General features: G+C 33.0%; 3 non-coding genes across 3 annotated transcripts; all 3 read left to right on the forward strand.

Moving 5' to 3' along the window:
* The first annotated feature begins 11,999 nt into the window (after nucleotides 1-11,999).
* On the forward strand, nucleotides 12,000-12,072 carry TRNAF-GAA. The gene has a single exon. It is a non-coding gene; the product is annotated as a tRNA-Phe (tRNA).
* Nucleotides 12,073-12,288: 216 nt separating this feature from the next.
* Nucleotides 12,289-12,361, forward strand: TRNAF-GAA. Its single transcript has one exon. It is a non-coding gene; the product is annotated as a tRNA-Phe (tRNA).
* A 227-nt stretch (nucleotides 12,362-12,588) lies between these two features.
* Nucleotides 12,589-12,661, forward strand: TRNAF-GAA. Its single transcript has one exon. It is a non-coding gene; the product is annotated as a tRNA-Phe (tRNA).
* Nucleotides 12,662-18,285: the final 5,624 nt, after the last annotated feature.

Below are 18,285 nucleotides of genomic sequence, written 5' to 3' on the forward strand. Positions count from 1 at the left end.
TCAATCATTTCAGCCTTGTTAGCGTTCAATAAGAGAGACCTTGGAAATAACGTGTAACTATTCAACTGGATTATCACATTAACAATTTGAATAAAATAAAGTGACATTAACCATTTGAATCACCTCAACCCCACTTGTTGAACGTGACCAAATGTCTATAACATAACACTAACAAAGGTACATAGTAACACAAACAAAGGTACAAAGTTCATAAAAGTCTTTTTAATCTAAAATACCATTGAACTTGACCATTATAGTGCCTCTCAAACGTAGGTAAAGTTTAAATTCGGGTCTCCTTGTCAAACTCACTTGGGGGCTCATCTCAACCATGATGGTGTTCAACAAGAGAGACCTCGAAAATAGCCGGATTATCGCATTAACCATTTGAATCACCTCAACCCCACTTGTTGAAATTGAAACAAATATCTATAACATAACACTAACATAGGTACGATGTTCATAAAAGTCTTTTTAATCTAAACTTGACCATTAAAGTGCCCCTCAAAATGGGATAAAGTTTAAATATAATTGGTGACAAAAAGATGAAACTATAAAACAAAAAGAAATAAAAAAATAATATTCAATTTCAGAGAATCAAAACAGAATCTCCTAGGTGAAAGCCAAATATCCAAACGGTTTCACAACAATGAATTTTTGGTGTAGTTGTCCTAAAGTCTTTTGTCTAATCCCTCAAGAGTTTTACTATGATGTTTTGGGTAATGTCTACTCTTCGACACGTCCTTTCATGTGTGTGATAGAGTTCTCAAAGTTACCGCGATATTTCGAGCTGTTCGATCATGTGGCTCTTTCTTCAAAAAGGTCAACATTAAACGTTAGGTCTTTGATTGGCAACCCATCCAGAGGAGCGTCGATTTCATTGATTCCATCAACAGTCTTCCCATTTGTTTATGGTGCATGACCCATTTTTTATACCATTCACCTTCGAGCGCCACCATAGTTTTGCATCATCCATGAGATGCATTGCGACCAACGTAACTCTTAGGTCCTATGAGCAAGTTCCAGTAACCTTCAAGTATTGTTCTACATAAAAAATAAAGAACTTGGCTTGAGGTAAGGTTCTCTACAGCCCAACTTGTCAACCTCACTCGGGTGCTCATCTCAACCATGATGTCGTTCAACAAGAGAGACCTCGAAAACGACTAGATTATCGCATTAACCATTTGAATCACCTGCTCATCTCAACCATGACGTCGTTCAATAAGAGAGAACTCGAAAACGACTGGATTATCGCATTAACCATTTGAATCACCTGCTCATCTCAACCATGATTTCGTTCAACTAGAGAGACCTCGAAAACGACTGGATTATGGCATTAACCATTTGAAATTGAACAAAATATCTATAACATAACTCTAACAAAGGTACGAAGTTCATAGAAGTCTTTTTAATCTAAGATAGAAACTGTAAAATAAAATGAAATAAGAAAATAATATTCCATGGACGGGAATCGAATCCAAGTCTCCTGGGTGAAAGCCAAATATCCTGACCGCTAAACAACAATGGAATTTTGGTGTAGATGTCCTGAAGAGTTTTAGCATGATCTTTTTCTTAATGTCTAACTCTTTGACACGTCCTTCCCTGTGTATGTTAGAGTTCTCAGAGCTACCGCGATGTTTCGAGCTGTTCGATTGTATGGCTCTTTCTTCAAAAGAGTCAACATCAAATGTTAGGTCTTTGATTGGCAACCCATCCAGGGGAGCGTCGATTGCATCGATTCCATCAACGATCTTCAAAGGAGTTTATGGTGCATGACCCATTTTTTATACCATTCACCTACGAGCACAACCATAGTTTTGCACCGTCCATGAGATGCATTGTGGCTAACGTAACTCTCAGGTCGTATGAGAAAGTTCCTGTAGCCCTCAACTCTCAGGTCGTCTGATAGAGTTCTTAGAGCTACCGCGACATTTCGAGGTGTTCGATCGTGTGGCTTTTTCTTCAAAAGAGTCAACATCAAATGTCAGGTCTTTAATTGGCAACCCATCAAGGGGAGTGTCGATTGCAACGATTCCATCAACGGTCTTCCCATGAGTTTATGGTGCATGACCCATTTTTTATATCATCCACCTTCGAGCGCCACCGTCCATGAGATGCATTGTGGCCAACGTAACTCTTAGGTCCTATGAGCAAGTTCCTGTAACCTTCAAGTATTGTTCTACGTCAAAAATAAAGTTTTTTAATTCCTTTGCATCCCGGTCCAATTTAAGGGTTTGTGTTTTTGGATTTTCAGTTTGTTAAGTCCAACATGACCTTGACTTAGGGTGTGGTTCTCCTATGACTCTCCTTGGCAAACTCACTCTACTGCTCATCTTAGTCATCTCAGCCATGATGGCGTTCAACAAAAGAGACCTTGAAAATAACCGGATATCACATTAACCATTTGAATGACCTCAACCTCACTTGTTTAAATTGAACCAAATATCTATTACATAACACTATTAAAGGTTCAAAGTTCATAAAAGTCTTTTTAATCTAGGATACTATTGAACTTGACCATTATAGTGCCTCTCAAACCAAGTTCATAAAAGTCTTTTGAATTTAAGATACTATTGAACTCATCCATTATAGTGCTTCTCAAACCTAGGTAAAGTTTAAATATAATTGGTGACAAAAGATGAAACTATAAAATAAAAGAAATAAGAAAATAAAATTTCATTGTCGAGAATCAAACTCGGGTCTCCTCGATCTAAGCCAGATCTTCTGTGTAATGTCTAACTCTTCGACACGTTTTTTTTATGTGTGATAGAGTTCTTAAAGCTACCTCAACGTTTCTTGTTGTTCGATCCTGTGGCTCTTTCTTCAAAAGAGTCAACATCAAACATTAGGTCTTTGATTGGAAACCCATCCAGGGGAGCGTCGATTGCTTCAATTCCATCAATGGTCTTCCCATGATTTTTTGGTACATGACAAGTTTTTTATACAATTCACCTTCAAGCGCCACCATAGTTTTGCATCGTCCATGAGATGCATTGTGGGCCAATGTAACTCTCAGGTCCTCTGAGCAAGTTCCTACAGTCTTGAAATATAATATCAAAACATATTAACGTATTTGATATGTCAAATATTAAAATAATTGATGTGTATCATAAACATTAAATAAAAAAATATCTTTAAAATTTGAATGAGATTCATATTAATTAAACATATATTATGATATTCTACTACATTTTAATATTATTTAAATAAGATATTATATCTTAATGTATTAGGTATTCAAATATATAATTTGACAAAAATTATCACAAGTTCACTATAAATAGAACCCTAGGGTTAAGTCAAAAAGCATCCAACACTAAATACTATGACATTTTAGGTGATATTTTGCCGAGGAAGCTGATAAGGTCTTCAAAGAGCATGTGGTCATGTCTGACATTATAGGTTAACAACACGGTGAAAAGAAACTAGAAATTCTAATACTGGTAATTAACTACAAACCTTTGAATAAGGGTTTAGAATAAATAAGATATCCCATCCAAAACAAAAATGATTTGATAAAAAGAATTTAGAGTCAAATGTTTTTATAAAATTCGACATGAAATTGGAATTTCGGAAAATTCTAATTTCCTTAAAGGACAAATATAAAATAGCATTTAATTTCCAATTTAGAAAATATGAGAGGAACGTCATGCCATTTAGGCTAAAAAATGCTCCATCCGAATCTCAGAAGACTATGAATGATATTTTCAATCCTTTCAAAAAATTTCGATAGTTTTATTGATGATGTGTTATATTTTCTAAAACCATTAAGATCAACACTTTAAACATCTACATACATTCATTAATGTAATCAAAAGAAATCAGCTAGTTGTGTCCATACCCAAAATCAAATAATATCAAATACGTTTTCTTGGATTTTAAATTTATTTGAGCCTTATTAAAACCCATCCAATGGTCTTTGCCTTAAACTTTGGTGATGACGTGTCCTAGAAAAGCCAACTTCAAAAAGATTTTAGGTTCTCTCAATTACGTATCTTATATCCTTCAAGATATCAAGCACATTTACAAATGTCTTGATGAGTGTCTTCCAAATAATAAAAAGTCTTGGTTTGTAAGGGATATCTCTACAACCCAAAAAAATCAAATCATTAGTCAAATAAACTCTCTGCTTAAATCTTATTGACCCAAGGGCAGATCTCATAATGAAACGTGATGCATCAAATATCGAATATGGAGGTATCTAAAATTGTTAAAGAGGACAGAGAATCAATTATCATATTTCATTCAAAAGCCTCGAATAATACCATACAAATTACAAAATAGTAAAAAAAAAAAAGTATTATTTCTATTGTACCGTGTACAAAAATTTTAAAGAAAATTTAATTAACAAAACTATTAAAATCTATTCCAAGAGTCAAATTTAGTTTTAAAAAAAGAAGGGAATAATCTTGTTTCAAACAAAAAAATAATTTTACTAGATAGAAGTAAATTTTGTTGTGGTTTGATTTTAAAATTCTACCTATAAAAGAAGTTGAAAACACCTTGGGAGATTACCTATGGGAGAGTTTCTAACCAAGTCTCTCTTCTCTCCTCTGTCTTCTCAAACTGATACTAATTCAACAAATCAAATGCATGGACTCAAAAGTTCAATTACCTATAAAAGAAGTTGAAAACTCCTTAATAAGTTTGTAAGGATACTAGGACCTCTAGCTTTGCAAAATCCAGCGTTGTTGGCGCTTATCAAAATCGCTGCCAAAATAAAGTTTAACAATTGATTCTATGGTGTAGTGGTTAGCACTTTCGACTTTGAATCTAACGACCTGTATTTAATTCCCGATAGGTAATCCACCAATTTATACAAAATTGGTCCATAGCCGATTCGGTAGGGTCATTTTTGGACCGATAATCTGTAGAAGGGGTCACTAAGGTTGAGATCATACAAAATGGGTCCATAGCAAAATGTTAGAGCATTTGATTGCAGATCAAGACATCACCAATTCGAACCTAGTTGGGCCCTTCTATCTTGGATAGAAATTTGTTACACTTTTTGGACGGACAGTATGTTAAGGGGTCACTAAGGTTAAAATCCTACAAAATTGATCCATGGTTCAGTGGTAGAGAATTTGACTGGTCACCCGTTTGAACTTGGTTGGGCCCTTTTATTTTGGACAGACACTTTTTACACTTTTGGACTGACACTCTGTAGAAGGGGTCACTAAGGTTGAACTCATGCAAAATGGGTCCATAGTTCAGTGGTAGAGCATTTGACTGCAGATTAAGAGGTCATCAATCGAACACTTTGTTCGATTTACTCCCGACCACCGAGTGTCTAAAGGAAAAGAAATAAGAATAATTACCTATTTCAAACCTTATTCCAAAGTCCTCCACCACATAGAACCATGTACTTAGAACCTAAAGGTCACTATTCTCGGTCAAGAACCAAGAAATCATTAAGAAAAGACTGTGGTATCCAAGCACCCACTTACTGAGTCAACTTACGCTACTTACTGAATCTTGTACTCACTCCATGTTTTCCATATCTTTCATGTAACTAAGAGTAGTTGCCCTAGACAAACAACACCTACTATTTTTGATGTTTTAAAATGATTTTTTTTTTACATTTCCCTTATTTTGTACTATGAACCTATAAACTCTTTTTTGAATATAATGTAAATATATATGTTCATTATATTTTAATTCTTTTTTTATTTCGAGAAAATATTTTACTTTGTTTTCAACCTCTTTTAACTTGCAATCCGTGCTTTTAGAACCCACCTAAAATGGGTCATGACTCCCTTCTTGTTTTCACTTCTCCTAAATCTATAAAATGTCTCCTATTTTTACTCATTTTCTCTTCTCTTAAATATCAAAATATTAAATAAAAGGAAGAGCTCTCTAAAATATTCTTTTTTGCCCCTAAGAGTTAAGAAAGCATCTTAAGGCTAGTTTCACATAGTATCATTGTCTTTGAGATAACAATTCTTTTCTATTTTATCTAAATTTTTTAAATATGGGTTCATTTCCAAATGCATGCTAACACCCTTATGTTGAATAAATGACATAAAACTAGTTTTACATAGTAATGCCTTTTGCTCCTATTGGTGGAAGGATAATAGGTTAGTTTTAAGCGTGACAACCAAACTAATTTCTTTTTAGTTAAAAATTAGAATTATAACAATCTGCCTAAAACCCTCGCACTAATTTTGCTTCATTTCTAAATGCAGGCAGACAAAGTAGAAAAACGAAAATAGGTAAATTGTAAACTCAAACATTTCAAAGAAATAAATAAGTTTTTGATGGTATCAATGCTAACTAGAAAACAATCAACCAAATTTATTCAAACATAGAAAACTTCATGTCTCCATCTTGTAAAGCCAATAAACCAAATGGCCTAATATAGTAGAGAAATAAAAAAATGTTACCCTCATCTATGTTGTGCTATGCCATAAGTGATCAATGGATGTTGACTTTGACCAATTCCTACTATTTTTTTTCTATATTTTAAAACTATTTTAAGCACTTTTCTCTTGTACTCCTTATAATTTTACCTTTTAAGGTTGTAAATACATTTGCACTGGTCACTATTATAATTATCAGTCAACTGAGTTAAGTGGAAATAAATTTTGAAGATGAAATTAAAGTATTAATTTTGATGTCATCTTTACCTGAGTTTTGGGATTATTGTTATTAATGAGATTCAATCTAATGCCATTAGTAACTCACAATGATAATATTCAAAATACTCGACAAAAAAGAATGGTCAACATAAGATATTTGAAACAAATAAATATTTTGTCCTCTATGATATATCAAATCACTCATTTGAAAATCCTTAATAATAAATCTGAAGTTTTACATCTTTTATAGAGAAAAGTTCCTTGAATAGAAGTCTTATTAGATACTTCTAAGCATTTAGAGATCAACTAGACACAAAGCTAAACATTCTAAAAAAATTAGGGGTTAAACTTTTAAGTTTACGTAGTTTAAGAAACTTATGATTTTTATATTATCAAGAGTTTAATTGAGCTAGGTCGATTCAATCTAGTGGACCCAAGAATTGAACCGAACCAAACCAACTAGTTAGTAACATGATTTAGTGGAAGCATTTTCACGCAAAGTAGAAGTAATAATGGAGGGTTTGAAATAATATAGTTTTCACCCCTTGTTTCTCGAGTGAATATTGAAATAATATAGTTTTCATATTAAGTTTTGCATGGAAGAAAGAAAGACTGGGATGTAAAGTATTATTTCAATTTGTTTGCAATATACAACCATATATAAATTAACTATAAGAAATATATATAATTACATGTTCTCCGAGAGCTTCAATCAACACGGGAGGGTTGCAACCACTCTAAAGGTGCTCAAGATCACAATGAGTTAGATAAAACAGCTCTAGAACTTTGAATCCAATAACTTGAGTTTGACTCGTGATAGGATCTCTCTTCTTGTGGAATCTACATAAAATAGGAAAACCATTCCAAAAATAAATTTTTACAAGGGGTTTTATGGTGTAGTGGTTAGCACTTTGTACTTTGAATCCAATGACCTGGGTTCAACTCCCGATAAGAGCTTTAAGGAAAATGACCTTGATGTGAAAACACTGAAGAAGGAATGACAACACAAGACATTTTATAAAACAAACGTCTTTGAGTGTAGGACCTTAATTGATCTCGTGTGTAGCTTATTCTACGACTTTTCAGCTCTCGATTCCTTCAAAATTTTGACTCTTATCCACAATTTAATTTTTACAAGGGATTCTATGGTGTAGTGGTTAGCACTTCGGACTTTGAATCCAATGACCTGGGTAGGAATGACAACATAAGACATTTTTAAAACAAAGGGTATAAAAGGGTCCATATCCTATCTTCTCAGGCTAAAGGAATTGGTTTGGGGGGAACGTCTTTGAGTGTAGGACCTTAATTTCAAGAAACCGTTTCTCGGTATGCAACTCACTCGAAACGCAAGATTTCTTATACCTATTTCCTTCAATTTGGCACGCTTTCGAGGTTACTTTTCTTCGTGGTCTTCTATGGAAGCATTCCTTGAAGGTGCAGAAACTGATTGGAATCATTCTTGCTCGACGAGTTATCATGTATCCTCGGATTGAATTTTCAAATTTTTCTTGAAGTTCTTCAATGGCGGATTGATTTGAGGGAATGGTTTCCGGGCACTTTCTTGTGCAGAAACTGATTGGAATCATTCTTGCTCGACGAGTTATCATGTATCCTCGGATTGGATTTTCAAATTTTTCTAGAAGTTCATCAATGGCGGATTGATTTGGGGGAATGGTTTCCGGGTACTTTCTTCATGGCGGATCGTATTATTGCTCCTACTCCATACTTTTTAGGAGGAGCTTAAACCAACATTGAGAGCTCCAGAATCTTCGTTATTTAGAGATCGAACTTTCTGGATAATTTTTTAGAGATATCAACTCTGATCATATCCTTACCGACCTTGGCTTTGAATACTAGTCGTTGGATGTGATGATCTGTGCGTGTTCGTTCTAGATCATATCAAATTTCGGAGGAGATCCGACGGTTGAAATTTGAGTTTGAAGGATTTTGCTCGGATGGTCACGGTAGATGCTCTGATTCTAATTAAAGTGGCATTTCTATAATTATCCATTCTTCTAGGAGTATTTTGGTAATTTGCCACTTTTCCAATATTTTATTATTATTTTTCTAAAAAAAAAACCATAATTGTTCTACAAATTCCTCATCTTTTTTCTTTTTTTTTTATCATTTTTTCCTTTTATTGAATCTTGAGATTCCTTCTAGATAAGGAATTACAAATCTTTCCAATCCTTTTCAAAAGGCCTTTTAACTCTTTGAAATCACTTGTAGGTACACGAGTTACTTGACTAAGTCCCTTGTTCTTACTTAATCCTTTAATTATTTTTCCTTTCTATCATTTGGGTCTTTCATGAGTGGCTTATTCTTATTCTTATGGGAGCTAATTTCTTTCATTTTTTAGTGTTACATATACATACTCGTTACAAACACAAAATGAGAAGCAGACTCAAAAGAAGAACAAAAAATACTAGATTAAAAACAGAGGTTAGTCCATGGCCCACACTCCAAAGTCCGCTCTCATCCACGACCAACTCTTAGTTACTTGAAAAAAAATGATAAACATGGAGTGAGTAAAACTTAGTATGTAGCCTATTAGTAGGTTCTTAATTGCGACCTTAAGCTAGGATATTAACTCTTGTTATGTTTTCAGGATCTTATACTGATCTTGAAAACCTTCCCCTAAAATAACCTTCAATTTTCTCCTCATCTATCTTTTTTTAAACACTTTTGAAAGTTAAAGAGTAGTTTTGAAGCTTTTTTTTTTTTTTTTGAAAATTCAACTGTATTTTTTTTCTTAATTATGAGTATTTTTTTTAAATAAAGTGCAAAGTTCAATGGTATTTTTATTAATTTAGATTATAATTTTAAAAAAAATACAAATTTTTGTCGATTAAGTTAATATTAATTTTATTAAAATAAGGAAATATTGAATAGAAATAAAATAGTAATAACGTATAGTTTCTTTTGGAGATGCGAGGTATCGATCCCCGTATCTCTCGCATGCTACATTCCCATGATATTACATCAAAAAACTCTAAACTTTCTATCATCAATGATATTGAAAATGAAAAACTATCCCCGCTGATTATGTCGTAAATAAGGAAAAATTTAAAAGAACTAATATATTTAATAATTGTTTCCTTTGTTGATGCATGGTATCGATCCTAGTATTTCTCACATGGGATGCAAACGCTCTACCATCTAAGCTATATCCTCGAGCTCCAGAATCTTCGTTATTTAGAGATCGAACTTTCTGGATAATTTTTTAGAGATATCAACTCTGATCATATCCTTACCGACCTTGGCTTTGAATACTAGTCGTTGGATGTGATGATCTGTGCGTGTTCGTTCTAGATCATATCAAATTTCGGAGGAGATCCGACGGTTGAAATTTGAGTTCGAAGGATTTTGCTTGGATGGTCATGGTAGATGCTCTGATTCTAATTAAAGTGACATTTCTATAATTATCTATTCTTCTAGGAGTATTTTGGTAATTTGCCACTTTTCTAATATTTTATTATTATTTTTCTCAAAAAAATTCATAATTGTTCTACAAATTCCTCATCCTTTTTTTTTATCATTTTTTCCTTTTATTGAATCTTGAGATTCCTTCTAGATAAAGAATTACAAATCTTTCCAATCCTTTTCAAAAGCCTTTTAACTCCTTGAAATCACTTATAGGTACATGAGTTACTTGACTAAGTTCCTTGTTCTTACTTAATCCTTTAATTTTTTTTCCTTTCTATCATTTGGGTCTTTCATGAGTGCCTTATTCTTATTCTTATGGGAGCTAATTTCCTTCATTTTTTAGTGTTACATATACATACTCGTTACAAACACAAAATGAGAAGCAGACTCAAAAGAAGAACAAAAAATACTAGATTAAAAACAGAGGTTAGTCCATGGCCCACACTCCAAAGTCCACTCTCATCCACGACCAACTCTTAGTTACTTAAAAAAAAATGATAAACATGGAGTGAGTAAAACTTAGTATGTAGCCTATTAGTAGGTTCTTAATCGCGACCTTAAGCTAGGATATTAGCTCTTGTTATGTTTTCAGGATCTTATACTGATCTTGAAAACCTTCCCCTAAAATAACCTTCAATTTTCTCCCCATCTATCTTTTTTTAAACACTTTTGAAAGTTAAGAGTAGTTTTGAAGCTTTTTTTTTTTTTTTGAAAATTCAACTGTATTTTTTTTCTTAATTAGGAGTATTTTTTTTTTAAATAAAGTGCAAAGTTCAATGGTATTTTTATTAATTTAGATTATAATTTTAAAAAAAATACAAATTTTTGTTGATTAAGTTAATATTAATTTTATTAAAATAAGGAAATATTGAATAGAAATAAAATAGTAATAACGAATAGTTTCTTTTGGAGATGCGAGATATCGATTCTCGTATCTCTCGCATGCTACATTCCCACGATTTTACATCAAAAAACTCTAAACTTTCTATCATCAATGATATTGAAAATGAAAAACTATCCCGGCTGATTATGTCATAAATAAGGAAAAATTTAAAAGAACTAATATATGTAGTAATTGTTTCCTTTGTTGATGCATGGTATCGATCCTAGTATTTCTCACATGGGATGCAAACGCTCTACCATCTAAGCTATATCCTCAAGATTCTTACGTCCTAAAATCCTAAACATCTCGTCATCAATAATAGTGAAAATAAAAAAATAACGCTATTCATTATGTCATAAATAAGGAAAAATTGAATAGAAATAAAATAGTAATAATGAATAGTTTCGTTTGGAGATATGGGGTATCAATCCGATCCCCTTACCTCTCGCATGCTAAGCAAGCAATCTACCATCTAAGCTACATTCCCATAATATTTATATTAGAAAATCCTAAATGTCCCATCATCAAATGTAGTGAAAATGAAAAAATATCTCGGCTAATTATGTCATAAATAAGGAAAGGTTGAATAGAAGTAAAATATTAATAACAAATAGTTTCTTTTGGAGATGCGGGATATCCCCTTACCTCTCGCATGCTAAATGAGCTCTACCATCTAAGCTACATCCCCACAATTCTTGCATCACAAAACCCTAAATTTTCCATCATCAATAATAGTGAAAATGAAGAAATGTCGCTACTCAACCTGTCATGAATAAGGAAAAATTGAAAAGAGATAATTTTCAATAATATATTTAATAATAGATAGTTTTATTTTGGAGATGCGTGGTATCTATCCCCGTACCTCTCGAATGCAAAGCAAGCGGTCTATCATTTGAGCTACATCCCCACGATTCTTATGTCACAAAATATCTTTACTTAAAAACTTTCACTTTTATGTATGTTAGCGAGGATTGCTTCACGTGTTCGATCTCCACGTTCACCGCACCTGTTTCTATTTGCATAATATTCAATAAAAAATTAGTCATTATTTCTTTTTAAAATCTCAATGAATCAGCAAAAATATCTTTACTGATGAATTTTCATTTCTAATGATTGCGGGGATAGCTCAGTTGGGAGAGCGTTAGACTGAAGATCTGAAGGTCACGTGTTCGATCCACGTTCACCGCACTTGGTTCACAATTATTTATGTGCTCGCACCTAGCTTTACATATGAATTTTTATTTTTAATGTTCGCAGGGATAGCTCGGTTGGGAGAGTGATTTGAAGAACACGTGTTTAATCTCCACGTTCACCGCACCTGTTTCCATTTGCATAAGCGGACTATTCAATAAAAAATTAGTTATTATTTATTTTTAAAATTTCAAAATTTTAATGATAATGATTGCGGGGATAGCTCAGTTGGGAGAGCGTCAGACTGAAGATCTGAAGGTCACGTGTTCGATCCACGTTCACCGCACTTGGTTCACAATTATTTATGTGCTCGCATCTAGCTTTACATATGAATTTTTATTTTTAATGTTCGCAGGGATAGCTCAGTTGGGAGAGTGTCAAACTAAAGATTTGAAGAACACGTGTTTAATCTCCACGTTCACCGCACCTGTTTCCATTTGCATAAGCGGACTATTCAATAAAAAATTAGTTATTATTTATTTTTAAAATTTCAAAATTTCAACGATAATGATTGCGGGGATAGCTCAGTTGGGAGAGCGTCAGACTGAAGATCTGAAGGTCACGTGTTCGATCCACGTTCACCGCACTTGGTTCACAATTATTTATGTGCTCGCATCTAGCTTTACATATGAATTTTTATTTTTAATGTTCGCAGAGATAGCTCAGTTGGAAGAGTGTCAAACTAAAGATTTGAAGAACACGTGTTTAATCTCCACGTTCACCGCACCTGTTTCCATTTGCATAAGCGGACTATTTATATTTGAATTAGCGGGATACCGCAATTGGTTGCAAGTGATTATTTCCTTTTAAAATATCAATGAGTTAGCTAAATACCTTACTAATGAGTTTTCATTTTTAATGTTAGCGGGGATAGCGTCACTGTAGATCTCAAGGTCACGTGTTTGATCCTGAGTTTTCATTTTTAATGTTAGCGGGGATAGCGTCACTGTAGATCTCAAGGTCACGTGTTTGATCCACGTTCACCACTTTTAATGTTAGCGGGGATAGCGTCACTGTAGATCTCAAGGTCACGTGTTTGATCCACGTTCACCACGCCTAATTCAAGTTGACTAAGTAACGTGACTATTCAATTTAAAATTAGGGATTATTTCTTTTTAAAATCTCAATGAAGTAGTGAAAATATCTTTATCGATGAATTTTTATTTTTAATGTTAGTGGGGATAGCTCCGTTTGGAGAGCGTCACTGAAGATTTGAAAGTCACATGTTTGATCCACGTTCACCCCACCTAATTTAAATTGACTAACTTGCATAACCTAAATATTCAATCTAAGATGAGTGATTATTTCTTTTTAAAATTACTTGACTATTTAATCTAAATTTAGTGATTATTTCTTTTTAAAATTGTAGAATTTTCATTTTCAATGTTATAGGGGATAGCTTAGTTGGGAGACGGTAATATTGAAGATTTGAAGGTCACGTGTTGGTTCGACCTTCACTACACCTGATTCAAGTAGTATAACTTACTATCTTATCTAAATTTAGAGATGATTTCTTTTTAAAATTTCAATGAATTCACTACACCTGATTCAAGTAGTATAACTTACTATCTTATCTAAATTCAGAGATGATTTCTTTTTAAAATTTCAATGAATTAGCGTAAATAATTTTACTAATGAATTTTCATTTGACTATAAATGCTCTATAAGAATTCTTTATTCGACTATAAATTCTCTACAAGACGTTTAGTAAAATGACTCATTTTATTGAATGGAACAATAAAATTGATGTTCCCGTAGAATTGTCAATACATTCTACTTTCAATGTTGCTAAGTTGAGTCCTTTTGATGTAGGTGATGATTTTTCTGATGGGAGGACGAATCCGGAAGAGGGGGATGATGATAAGAATCACGGTGTACATTCTACTTTCAAAGTTGCTGAGTTGAGTTCTTTTGATGTAGGTGATGATTTGTATGATTCGAGGACGAATCTTTTTGAAGAGGGGGATGATGATAAGAATCACGGTGTTCCAACTGGACCTATTACACAACCCAAGGCCAAGAAGATTCAACAAGTATTCATACTTCATCTACAAAATTGGATAGGCTAGGTTCAACCATCATTTCATGTGTTACAAACTGATTCGTTTGAGTCAAGACCATTTGAAGATTCAAAAGTAAATATTTGCACAGTTGAAGTAGTGGATGAAGTTGCAAGCATCATTTCATGAGTGGTTAGAAAACTTTATTTATTATTTTAATTTCATAAAGTTTGTAATGCTCAAATTGACTTCGTCTTCTGTGGAGATTTAAAGGGATCGAGATTAAATCACAGTCACTAACTTCTTTTGTTGGGAGACTATAAATACCCACAAATTATTATGTAATCGCATATTTGTGATCAATGAAATTGATCTCTCAAGTTGAGACGATCCCCCTTATAGAAATTTGAGCATATATTTGTCATTTCTAAGTTTCATACAATTCTTGTGGTAGATTGCATCTGAGTCATTCAATCAAGCCTTGATCAAGTTCGATTGTGAAGTGATTCAATTTAGAAAAAGGTTTCAAATCTTGTTTCTCAATCTTGGATCTCATCATCTAATTCTAGCCTTATCTCTTGGTTGATCCAAATTTTGTATAAGAAGGTGTTAATTTCTTTAATACAAGGGTTCTTGCTTCAACAAAAGCTTGGCTCGTTGGGTTGAAGATTACGGTTGGTCTATCATCCTTCAACGGGATCTTCTATCCCCATGACTTTCTCTAATGCGGTCGTTCTTCTAACACCGATGACACGTCCAATTGTCGAGATTGGTAATGTGAGTTTGTAACCCATCCATTGAGGTTCTTGGAATGATTCTATAGCTTATCATTTCCATGTTGGGAGTTGGATCATGGGTCTTGGGCGAAGGAATCCTTGATTTACCGCCCTTCGAGTTGAAGTGTCATAAGGCTAATTTTTTTTTTCAATTTGTTTCAATTTTATTGATTTTTTTTAGTGATTTTATTTGATATTATTTCAGTTTTTTCAAACTCACTCAGGTGCTCATCTAAATCATTTTAGTCTTGTTGGCGTTCAATAAGAGAGACCTTGGAAATAACCTGTAACTATTCAACTGGATTATCACATTAACAATTTGAATCAAATAAAGTGACATTAACCATTTGAATCACCTCAACCCCACTTGTTGAACTCGACCAAATGTCTATAACATAACACTAACAAAGGTACAAAGTAACACAAACAAAGGTACAAAGTAACACTAACAAAGGTACAAAGTAACACTAACAAAGGTACAAAGTTCATAAAAGTCTTTTTAATCTAAAATACCATTGAACTTGACCATTATAGTGCCTCTAAAACGTAGGTAAAGTTTAAACTCGAGTCTCCTTGCCAAACTCACTCCGGTGCTCATCTCAAACATGTTGACGTTCAACAAGAGAGACCTCGAAAATAGCCGAATTATCGCATTAACCATTTGAATCACCTCAACCCCACTTGTTGAAATTGAAACAAATATCTATAACATAACACTAACATAGGTACGATGTTCATAAAAGTCTTTTTAATCTAAGATACTATTGAACTTAACCATTAAAGTGCCCCTCAAAATGAGGTAAAGTTTAGATATAATTGGTGACAAAAGATGAAACTATAAAATAAAAAGAAATAAGAAAATAATATAAAATTTCAGAGAGTCAAACCAGAATCTCCTAGGTGAAAGCCAAATATCCAAACCATTGGACAACAATGAATTTTTGGTGTAGTTGTCCTAAAGTCTTTTGTCTAATCGCTGAAGTTCACTGTAAATAGAACTCTAGGGTTGTCAAAAAGCATCAAACACTAAATACTGTGACATTTTAGGTCATATTTTACCGAGGAAGCTGATAAGGTCTTCAAAGAGCATGTGGTCCTGTCTGACATTTTAGGTTAACAACATGGTGAAAAAAAACCAGAAATTCTGATACTGGTAATTAACGGCAAACCTTTGAATAAGGTTTTAGAATAAATGAGATATCCAATCCAAAACAAAAATGATTTGGTAAAAAGAATTTAGAGTCAAATATTTTTATAAAATTGGACATAAAATTGGGATTTCGAAGAATTCTAATTTCCTAAAAAGGACAAGTATAAAATAGCATTTAATGTCCAATTTAGAAAATATGACAGGAACGTCATGCCATTTAGGCTAAAAAACACTCCATCCGAATTTCAGAAGATTAAGAATGATATTTTCAATCCTTTCAAAAAATTTCGATAGTTTATATTGATGATGTGTTGATATTTTCTAAAACTATTAAGATCAACACTTTAAACATCTACATACATTCATTAATGTAATCAAAAGAAATCAGCGAGTTGTGTCCATACCCAAAATTAAATAATATCTAACTCAGATCCGTTTTCTGGGATTTTAAATTTATTTGAGCCTTATTAAAACCCATCCAATGGTCTTTGTCTCAAACTTTGGTGATGACGTATCCTAGAAAAGCTAACTTCAAAAAAATTTTAGGTTTTCTCAATTACGTGTCTTATATCCTTCAAGATATCAGGCACATTTACAAATGTCTTGATGAGTGTCTTCAAAATAATACAAAGTCTTAATTTGGAAGGGATATCTCTACCCCCAAAAAAATCAAATCATTAGTCAAATAAACTCTCTGCTTAAGTCTTATTGACCCAAGGGCAGATCTCATAATGAAACGTGAGGCATCAAATGGGATATGGAGGTATCTAAAATTGTCAAAGATGACAGAGAATCAATTATCATATTTCATTCAAAAGCCTCGAATAATACCATACAAATTACAAAATAGTAAAAAAAAAAATGTATTATTTCTATTGTCATCTATGTACAAAAATTTTAAACAAAATTTAATTAACAAAACTATTAAAATCTATTTGAGAATCAAATTTAGTTTTAGAAAAGAAGGGAATAATCTTGTCTAAAACAAAAAAAATAATTTTGCTAGATAGAAGTAAATTTTGTTGTGGTTTGATTTTAAAATTAAAGTCACTCTTCTCTCCTCTGTCCAACCAATCATTTGCATGGATTCAAAAGTTCAATTACCTATAAAAGAATTGAAAACACCTTGTGAAAGTCTGTAAGGATACTACGACCTCTAGCTTTGCAAAATCCAGCGTTGTTGGCATTTATCAAAATCGCTGCCAAAATAAACTTTAACAAGTGGTTCTATGGTGTAGTGGTTAGCACTTTCTGACTTTGAATCAAACGACCTGTGTTTAATTCCCGATAGGTAATCCACAAATTTATACAAAATTGGTCCATAGCCGATTCGATAGGTCACTTTTGGACCGATAATCTGTAGAAGGGGTCCATAGAAATTTGTTACACTTTTTGGACCGACACTATGTCTAAGGGACCACTAAGGTTAAAATCCTACAAAATAGATCCATGGCTCAGTGGTAGAGAATTTGACCGGTCACCTGTTTGAACTTGGTTGGCTCAGTGGTATAGGCTTTGACCCCAAATTTTATATTATTGTGATAGAAGCTATAAATGACAATAATATTCATTGGTCAGATATTGCAATTGTGAAGAAGTTCCGTCATATGCATCGGATGCTACCGCCATCCTATAAGCTCTTATCTTTTGAGGAATTCATCAAATTCCCATCAAATTCCCTCCCTCTCCACAAGTAGGAGTATAACTACTAGATTGGTTTCTTGACTTACAGTAAGTCCTTTCTCTGTATGTGCTTGTGGGACATTACACTCTTTTATCTATAAAAATGGCATAGCCATAATGATATAATAATCCTTATATAAGTATCTTTTCTTTTTCTCTCTTACTCACCTTATACATAACATGTTAAATTAACTCATACTTAAAAAACACGAGCTCTACCATCTGAGCTACATCCCCACAATTTTTGCATCACAAAACCCTAAATTTCTCATCATCAATAATAGTGAAAATGAAGAAATATTGCTATCCAACATGTCATGAATAAGGAAAAATTGAAGAGAAATAATATATTTAATAATAGATAATCTTATATTTGGAGATGTAGGGTTTTAATCCCCATACCTCTCACATGCAAACCGAGCGCTCTACCATCTAAGCTACATCCCCATGATTTGTACATCATAAAACCCTAAATGTCCCATCATCAATAATTGTGAAAATAAAAAAATATCAAAATATTAATAAGAAATAGTTTGGTTTGGTGATGCGGGGCATCGATAATTGTGAAAATGAAAAAATATAATAACAAATTAAATACTTT

Source organism: Cucurbita moschata, unplaced genomic scaffold (assembly GCF_002738365.1).
Source record: "Cucurbita moschata cultivar Rifu unplaced genomic scaffold, Cmos_1.0 Cmo_Scf00149, whole genome shotgun sequence".
NCBI classification, from domain to species: Eukaryota; Viridiplantae; Streptophyta; class Magnoliopsida; order Cucurbitales; family Cucurbitaceae; genus Cucurbita; species Cucurbita moschata.